Raw genomic sequence first — 9,156 nt, 5'->3', positions numbered from 1 at the left:
GTCAAGGTTGGAAAAGACTTCCAAGATCATCCAATCCAACCATCCACCTATCACCAATATTTCCCCACTAAACCACGTCCCTCAGTACAACACCTACATGGTTCTTGAACACCTCAACCACTTTCCTGGGCAGCCTGTTACAGTGCTTCACCACTCTTCCAGAGACAAATTTTTTCCTAATGTCCAACCTGAACCTCCCCTGGTGCAACTTGAGGCTATTCCCTCTCATGCTATCTCTGTTACCTGGGTGAAGAGGCCGACCCCCAGTTCACCACAACCTCCCCTCAGACAGTTGTAGAGAGTGATAAGGTCTCCCCTGAGACCTCTGTTCTCCAGAATCCCAGTTCTCCCAGTTCTTATAATATTTGTATAGTTGTATGTAGGTAGCAAATTCAAACTTTTCCCACTTTTTCCCACATATCTGTATTCCTACGTCACAACAAATATAGTCAAATCTTAGTTCATTTATGGGAATTATTCTGCAGTCAACTTTTCTCCTGCTGGGAATGATGCCTCAAAACAAAGCAATCGGAAAAACTGAAACCTCAGGCACAGAGGATTGGTCAAGGATTAGTCAAGGACTGGTGCTACGGTCAGGACAAGTGTTTAGTCACCCTGACACAGCTCACTGAGCCCTTGACCAATAAGTTCCAGCCTTGCTTGTTGTTCTCACTGAGGAGTACAAATATATATGAGAAATTCAAGTTCTGCTGTGGAAGATGCCTGAGTCAAGCACTTGCCACACGGCTGTCACACCCACTGGTGTTTACTCAGAATTAAAAACTCTTCAGTATATTACGTGGATTATGGAAATGCTGTAGCTTTAGATAGGTTGGAAAAGCATCATATTGCTGTAAAGTAATCCTTCCAGCGGACACGGTGGTCTCTTGATCTATCCCTTCATACTGTAGGTTTGTGGTCTCTGCCCGCAGAAATATTTCTGACGGAATATGTGATGATCCTTGGCCAGGTCTATATAATAATTTTCTTTCCCATCAGAAAGTTTGACTAATAAGGGATTTACTTTCTACATGAAATAACCATTCTGGTTTCCTTCTTTCTCCTAAGCTTGAAAAAATCTGTCAGGGTTTGATTGCACATATTTTGTGAAAATCACCCCATTTGCCAATATAAGAAACCTTTTTTTTTTTTATAATCTGAAAGCTTTGACACATGAAGGGCATGAAGTTGCATCCTACTAAAAGATCTGGAAAGAAGACTTAGATTTGTTTGGACTTCTGGAAATTTCATCCCTCTCCTTTCCATGCACACCAGGATTCATAAATGATGTTGCAACCAATGCAGATATTATTTACAGGAAAACCGGAAAATCCCCAAGCTTCTTCCCTAATTCATGACCATTAGTCTGTGATGGCAACAAATTCAGGAAATTACTGAAGTAATTTAATATAAAAAAACCCACAAACTCGTAGAAGTCTCTTGGGATAACTCTAAAAAGAATAGTTTGAGGAAAAAAATAATCTAAATTTCAGCTAGTAGCATTCCTAGTACCCATATATGTACGTATGTATGCGTGCAATGCATGCATGTACCTATCTATCCATATATCACACATATATCACATGGTAATATCATATCACCACAGATTTATTTGTTTTATTAAGCTAACACTCAGGAAAAGACAGATGCTCTGCAGAAAGTACACCCTAATAAAAAAGCAAGAAGGATGAAGGAGAAGGAAGCATTGATATTCCTTCTGAAATGAAGCGTAGAAAGATTGACTGCTTGTTTCCAAGCCATATATGAGAACTGTCTGACTTACATGCCTCAGTGATTGCAGTGCTTAAGCTCAAAAGAGGAATGAATTTCTAAGCATGTAATGAGTCAGCTCCCACCTTCTTGTCCTGCTGGTGGAGATAGGTAGTAGAGTATCAGAGCAAAGGATAACATCACTTGCCAAAACAAAACTAAACTAAACAGCTTCATATTTCTGTGGCAGCTGAGCCTGTGAGCTCAGCAGAGAGAGGAAAACCAAAAGCAAGTCGAGTGATCTGTCTCTGGCATGCTATCAGGAAAGTGTCATGTAGATGGGCTACAAGCTCTTTTGAACACTTTGCAACTCATGAACAGTTTTCAGCAAGACTCCTCCAGCCTGACAGAGGGGTTATGGCAAAACAGGAGGTGATTAGAAGGCAGAATACAGAGAGCTATGAAATGCCAGTTGCCAGCTGCCTCATTAGCAATGAAGGGCAATGAAGATGATGAGGCGATCAGAACATATCTCATAAAAGGAAGGGCTGAGCAGTGACTGGTCAGCCTGAGGAATGAATGGTTCTAGGGGATCTTCTCCATGTGGATAAATACCTAATGGAGGGATTGAAGTACAGGCTCTTTTCAATAATGCCCAGTGACAGGACAAGAAATGATGGGTACAAACTGAAATACAGGAAATTCCCTTGGATAATATTATTTATTTTTAACTATGAAAGTGGTTGAACACTGACACAGGTTGCTCAGTGAGGTCATGGTGTCTCCAGCCTTGGAGATATTTAGAACCCAGCTGGACATAGCCTTGGGCAACAAGCTGCATGTGGCTCTGAACAGGGGTCTATGCCAGCCTCAGCCATTCTGTGATCCCATGAAGTGGAGCCAGAGCTCAGTTTGTGCCCCCTATGCTATGGAGACAGGAGAGTCTCCTTTCCCCCAAGTCAGAAGGGCACAACACCCATGGGAGTGCCTACCAAGGGGTCTCATCCTCCTCCACCTCTGCAAAGCAGAAGCACAGACGCATCTCCTGGCTGCCTGTATCATGGTTTCCTCAGCAGTAGTGTTGACTAAGGGGAAAGGAGAGGAAAATGTGGCCTCCCATCCCTCTTGTGTTTTGAATGCAGGAGCATGCTCCAGGATGCACTGAGAAATGCATCAGCAATGACATAGCTTCACTCCTTCATACAGCATTGCCATGTTGCCTTTTACTAGCTCCAGTGAAACACAAACAGTGTAAATAAGACAGAAGCAAGAAGGATCAGCATCCAGAGCTAGTTAATGATGTTTTGAGTGCAATGAAGACTTATCAAAAAGCTGTGGGAGGATAGGAAGGAACTGCCCTTTCAAAGATGTTATAAATGGCCTTACATGCATACAAGTATCTGTGTGCTTCACACTGGTAAAAAGCAAGCCGCTATAAACAACTGCTCATCGACGTGGGCGTGATGCAAAAAATATCTCGCTCAGATTTCCTAAAAGGCTGCTTCAACGCAATTTGCTGGCTTTCCTGCTTTGCAATTTCCCATTCTACGTCTTGTTAGCTAAGGGGGATTAATGAGAACAGCCTGCAGCCAGCTACGCTGCCTTTCTGGCAGAGTTTTGTGAGGAAGCTGTAGAGATCGTAAAGAGAGCTGAAAGCACGGGTGGCCATGAGCTGCATTATTTTTCCCCATTTGTGTAAAGGAAGTAAGAAGTGCAGCAGTCAGCCCTGTTGGACAGGGAAGATATTTCACAGGAAATAACAGATGGTTTCAGGCTCATATTTTTCTTGCAGAAAACAGTGCTCAGGTATCTTGAAAAACTGATGATTCAAGCTAATTTGTTTCTTATTTTTGGTACATTGAGGTAAAGTCTAAGGCACAGAAAGAGAAAGCTCAGGCCTTGTTTGTTTGTGTTTTTATGTATGCCCTTTATTTTGGAGGACAGTGGATGACAGAAAGTTCAAGGTCTCTGATAGAGATTTTGGTTTGGCTGCAAGTTTCCAGGACCATGGCAGTGCCAGCTGGCTGGGGAGGAGTTGCTCCTTGCCTTAAGGAAAGATTGCTCTGGTGCCTCAGGAGCTGAGTGAAGCCCAAAAAGCCATACTGTTAGAAAGGACTTCCTTGGATGCTCCATTCCTGAAGGTGTTCAAGACCAGGTTGGATGGGGTCCTGGGCAACCTGGTCTAGTACCAGATCTGGAGACTGGTGGCCTTTCCTGTGGCAGGGAGATTGGAACTTGAAGATCCTTGCGGTCCCTTCCAAGCCAAGCCATCCTATGATTCTATGATTCTTATTTTAGGCAGTGTGTGTCAGAGCATAGCCCATGTGAATGATGAGTATGTGAATTGCTACCAGTGACAGGGGCACAAGGCCAAGCCCAAGGGAATGAGGTCTCTCTTCGCTGACTTGTCATACATTCCGGGATAGTCAGGAGCAGGTGCATGTTATGGTGACATTCGAATGGTCATTTCCCCACCCATGATCTTAATGTCTGTCCGGTGACCTGTCCTTATGCCCTTCTGGTGACGTGGTGGTGATGCACTCCACAAAGACCTTGCAGTGGTCCCTGTCCTCCATCCCTTCCACCCACGTGGGGCAGCTCTTGTCACCTCAGAAGTCATCGTACAGAGCAGAGGGTGGAAAACCTAAATAACTCTCCCCATGTGATGGCTACTGTGGTTTAGGTAAGGCCCAATGTTCAAACCCAAGGCATATTCATATCTCAGAGCCTCAAGTGGGAGAGGGGTGGAAGAAGAGGGCAGCTTGTGAGGTATAGCGCTCTATTTTTCGTCTTTCTTGGGGTTTTGCACACTGAAAGCCTTGCTTTCATATATGACATACTGCAGAGATGTAACAGTGAGGAGGAAAGTAGCCCTCTGGCATTTCCTGCTGATAGCTAATATCAGATGACTTGCAGTCATTCCTCCTTCTGCTCTCAGACCCTGTGGATACTTACTCATGCTGCCTGCTCCCTGAGCTTGCTCCATAGACATAACTGGAGTGGTTTGCAGATGGAGATGCTGGGAAACAGCAGAACCTCTTCCCCAGTACTATCACCCCTGACAGATCTCTCAGATTTGGTGATGGCTTCACTGCCAGCATTGTCTGCCTGTTCCTAAACATAGTTTTCCTTTTGATCAATCTAATAGTCACCACATGTAACTTAAATAGCTTGTTGACAGTTATATTGATTTTTTCAATAATTGAAAAATGTAATTGATTTGATTCATGGATTTTATCACATGCTTTGGGAACCTAACAATTCAATTAGTCCTTTCACTCATTTCTGCCTCTTCCCTTACGGCCTAAAGCAGTAGTATGCCACTACAGACCATTTCCTTGCCTATTTAAGTATACCACACTACCTCCACTCCAAACAGAAGATTTTCCACTCTAACTGACCTAGTCCCACTTTTTACTTTGTTGGCTTTCCAGGAAGAAGTTATCTCTAGATTCATTTTAAATGGATGCATTTTATGGGGCTTCACAAGGGTCTGTCCTAAATCACACCTATTGAGTACCTTCATTAATAAAATAGATCAAAGATCAGAAAGAATGTTTTAACTTTGGAGACTTAAGTGATGGCAAATGTTTTGAAGGAAAGAGTTAAAACTCAAAATAACCTTAAAAACTGGTCTTAAACTAAAAATCCAAATGATATTCAGCAGGTACAGAAGGTACCATGCTTAGGCTGAGATAATCACCTATAATGACAACATGGTTGTATAGCTTCCCTGACTATAAAAGGGAAAATGAGTCAGTAGCACTTCTAGAGAAGAAATAAAGATAATGTTGGATTACTAGCTGACCATGAGTCAAAAAAGATTATGCTTCTCCTGCAAAAAAAGAAAAGTTGGCATCATACTGATATAGTCTGAGGGAAATACACCTTGCAAAGTGCATTAAATAATCCTTTTGAAGCTCACTGGTAAAGCATCATATGGAATACCTGGGCATTATATTTTCAGAAATCCTGGGGAAGAACTAAGTGGAATAGACTAAATAGTCTTCAAAGACTGCTGAGAAAATGATATAGTCAGTCTATTCTCCTCATGCATTCGGGAAAGAAAGGAGATGTTCAATACCAGCTTTGCAAAAAATGTGATGAACCACTGAGTGGGAGGTCTGGGAAGGCCCAGGAGTATCTGCAGCTGGAGATCTTTAAGACAAACAGGTCAGGCATGTATCTGTTTATGAGAAATGACTGTGAGGGAGGGTCCTGCTGTGGGCTGAGAAGTAGCCTTCTTCATATCTTAAAGCCCCTCCCAAATCTCCAATCTTGTTTCCTGCCCAGATGTGAACCTACATCCTTTGCTATCCTGCTATTACCCCTATCCTGCTGGTCTGACCTCAGCCCAGGCTCACCCATCCGCTCGCATGAGCGTGTTTGTCAGCTTCCAGTGGGTCACTGACACTCATCTTCATTTCTCTGTCTCTTCTTTTTCCCACCTCCTTTTCCCCATTGCCTTTTTCCTTTCCTTTTCCTCAGAATTTTCCCTTTTCCCACTCACAGAGATCCTCCATCCTGCCTCAGTCCCTGACACCCAGCCTTGTCCCTCTCTGCAGGCTGATCAGCCTGGGGATGGTGAATGTCACTGTTCATCTCACACCAAGGAGATAGATGAAAAATCTCTGCTACCATGTCTCTGGTATTTTGTCTGGGGACAAACCCCTCAGCAGGCTCTTTTGTGATAGGACAAGTAGAAATGGCTTCAAAATAAAAGAGGGGAGATTTAGATCAGATATAAGGAAGAAATTTTTTATGGTGAGTGGTAAGGCTCTGACACAGGTTGCCCAGAGACATGGTGGATGCTCCATTCCTGGAGACATCCAAAGTCAGGCTGGATGGGGCTCTGAGCACCTGATCGACACTTTTTGGTGTCCCTGTTCATTGCAGAGGAGTTGTTCTAGATGGCTTTTAAAGGTCCCTTCCAACTCAAACCATTCTATGGTTCTATGATTCTATGATTCTATGTTCTGCTGACTTGGGTATTCACCTTTGATTGGTTTGGACTTCTCTAAAGGCTGGTAGTTATTTTTCCCATCTCCTGATGGCATTCTTTTGCTTGTTTTTGAAGAGGGTTTTGCTTTGAGCTTGATGACCAGGCCAGATAGACTGAATGATTTAACCCAATCTCCTTACTATTTGTCTCATCTTTTAGGACCTTTCTTCAGTTGTTTTTTTTAAGCTTTCCACGTGTGCATCCAACCCAGCCCAAACCCAAAAGACTTCAATTCTGAGAAGTGTTTTTGAACACACAATGCTTAAGGACTGGGTTTAAAATTAAGCCAAATGAACAATCATATCCATAAAAGGAGCGCTCAGTGGGCCAAGGCCATATGTAGAACTGCAAATCCATCCTGGGATTTTGATTCCAGTAACAAACCCATCTGAGATTTGCTCTCACAGTTTACACTATCCTCCAAAAGAATTCTATGGAGAGCATGATGCAGCAGTTACCATAGCAGCCAGCACACGAAGAGTCCATTAAGTGATTGCAGACCTGTCTCAAAGTGAATTAACAGGCTGCAGGTGAACTTTTGCACCTCCAAAAATGTCTCTTGAGACCAATATGTTGTTGCGTGCAATGAAGCAAGAAAATGCCAATGGGTTGCTCTGATTTGCCACTGCATTGTTATCCTTAATTATGCCTGTGCTGATTTCTGACAAGTACTGCACACGCTTTTCCTTTTTCCTGTCAGGTGGTTTTTGTTTGTATGTGTGCTTTTAAAGGATGAGACAGAGTGCCCCAGTTGATAACTAATGAAATGTGCTTTAGGCCTCTTTGCACCCCACCACAATTGGATTGTCAACCACCCCAAGAGAGATGCTGTTATCTGAGTGAGTGTGGAGAGTGATCTATCACTATTAATCATTTCTATTAGTCTCAGGTAGTGCTTCAAACTTATCAACACCTCATCAGAGTGGCTGTTTTTCACACATAGGAAGTTGAAGGTCTTCTCATATGCCAAGAAGGAATATATAAATGGAGCTGGAAGGTAGAAGGAGGATTATTACATTACACGACTTTAGAAATATATAAGCATATCTATGAAATCAGCCTTGCTTTCCTCAGTGAGGAGTACTTACTAGCTGTGAGAAGCCGAGTGGGTTTTCTCATCCTCTTCATTCCTCTGTTACAATCCCAGTGTTCTTCCTTTACTCTGAGGAGGTCATTTCATTTCAGACCTGTGGGGGAAAACAAATATGCCGTGAAAATGCTACTTCTCCCCCCAGCTTGTAGGGCTGAGGCCAGTTTGGAAGCAAGGAAGTTGGCTGCCCTTCTATGCCTTGCTGTTGATCATGGGTGACCTTGGGAATGCTCTGCTGTATACAATCCTACAATGGTTTGGGTTGAAAGGGACCTTAAAGATCATCTAGTTCTGACCCCTCTGACATGGGCAGGGTTGCCAGCCACTAGATCAGGCTTGGATCCTAATTCAGATATCAAAAGCAGTGCGTACAACAACACTGATCTATCTCCACTGCTGGTGTTGAGACCCTGGAAGCACAAGAAAACACTCTCTTCTCAATATCCTCTCATCAGCACAGCTCCTTAGGTAGCTAGAGAGGTGGCTGTCCTCCCAGAATGTGTCAGGGAGGAACTTGGTCTTGCACACAAACTTCTCATGCAAACCTTGCATGATTTCTTCCATTTATCTCAGTACCTTTTTTCAAACGAAAAGCGTAACCACAGATATAGATGTCTTGTCCTACAAAGGATGTCTTTGGGCTTGTAAAAGCAGAAGTCCCATGTTAAAATAGCAGAGTGGCTTTTTAACCCTACCTTGATGTTCTTCCAGGAAGTCACTTATAGTCTCTGAATCCCTCCACACTGTGACAAGCTTAAGAGCCACATGAAGAGTCATTAAAAACTTCCTGTGAATGAAGGTAATAAGAAAGTTACATTGTCTGGGAAAAAAAAAGCAAACAAATAAAAAAAGCCCTCCAGCCTTCCAGAGAATTCGAGTTCAGCTTGACCTCTGTGAGGTATCATTCAGTTCCTGTTTGCTACCAAAGTACAATGAGGTTTATAGTCCGGCTCTACCTTTCAGTGTCTGGGTCTAAAAATACAGCGATGAACTTGTGACACAAAGGCCCTATCCCCTGGAGAAGCACAATTTAGATTTAGCTGCACAGCACAAATTCACTACTGTATGAGGGAGAATTAATTCTAAGTAGGTGGATGGAGGGTTTTTTTGTTCCTTTCTCCGTCTTTCTATTTTTAGGTTGCCAGACTTGGTAGGATTACATTAGGATTAGGCCTGACTTACACAGCTGTTTGTTTTAAACGATCGTGACTATAACCATTTTAAGGCTGTTGTCACCATGGTTACTCTGATGCTGTTCCCTGAGATGTCTGAGCTGAGACACAGCTGAGAGGGAGCAGGGGGCTACCTTGGTGAGAAAATGCGTGGATGTATAACGCATAAAGCTTCTTCTTTC

General features: G+C 43.1%; 1 long non-coding RNA gene across 1 annotated transcript; it reads right to left on the bottom strand.

Moving 5' to 3' along the window:
* Positions 1–6,647: 6,647 nt before the first annotated feature.
* LOC109365406 lies at positions 6,648–8,627 on the bottom strand. The gene is made up of 3 exons (XR_004158881.1): positions 8,498–8,627; positions 7,801–7,899; positions 6,648–7,702 (listed from the first exon to the last, which is right to left on the bottom strand). It is a non-coding gene; the product is annotated as an uncharacterized LOC109365406 (long non-coding RNA).
* Between the last annotated feature and the right edge of the window lie 529 nt (positions 8,628–9,156).

This window comes from Meleagris gallopavo, chromosome 1 (genome assembly GCF_000146605.3).
Source record: "Meleagris gallopavo isolate NT-WF06-2002-E0010 breed Aviagen turkey brand Nicholas breeding stock chromosome 1, Turkey_5.1, whole genome shotgun sequence".
Classification (NCBI taxonomy): domain Eukaryota; kingdom Metazoa; phylum Chordata; class Aves; order Galliformes; family Phasianidae; genus Meleagris; species Meleagris gallopavo.
The sequence above is the reverse complement of the archived record's forward strand: the minus strand, read 5'-3'. Positions and strand labels throughout refer to the sequence as shown.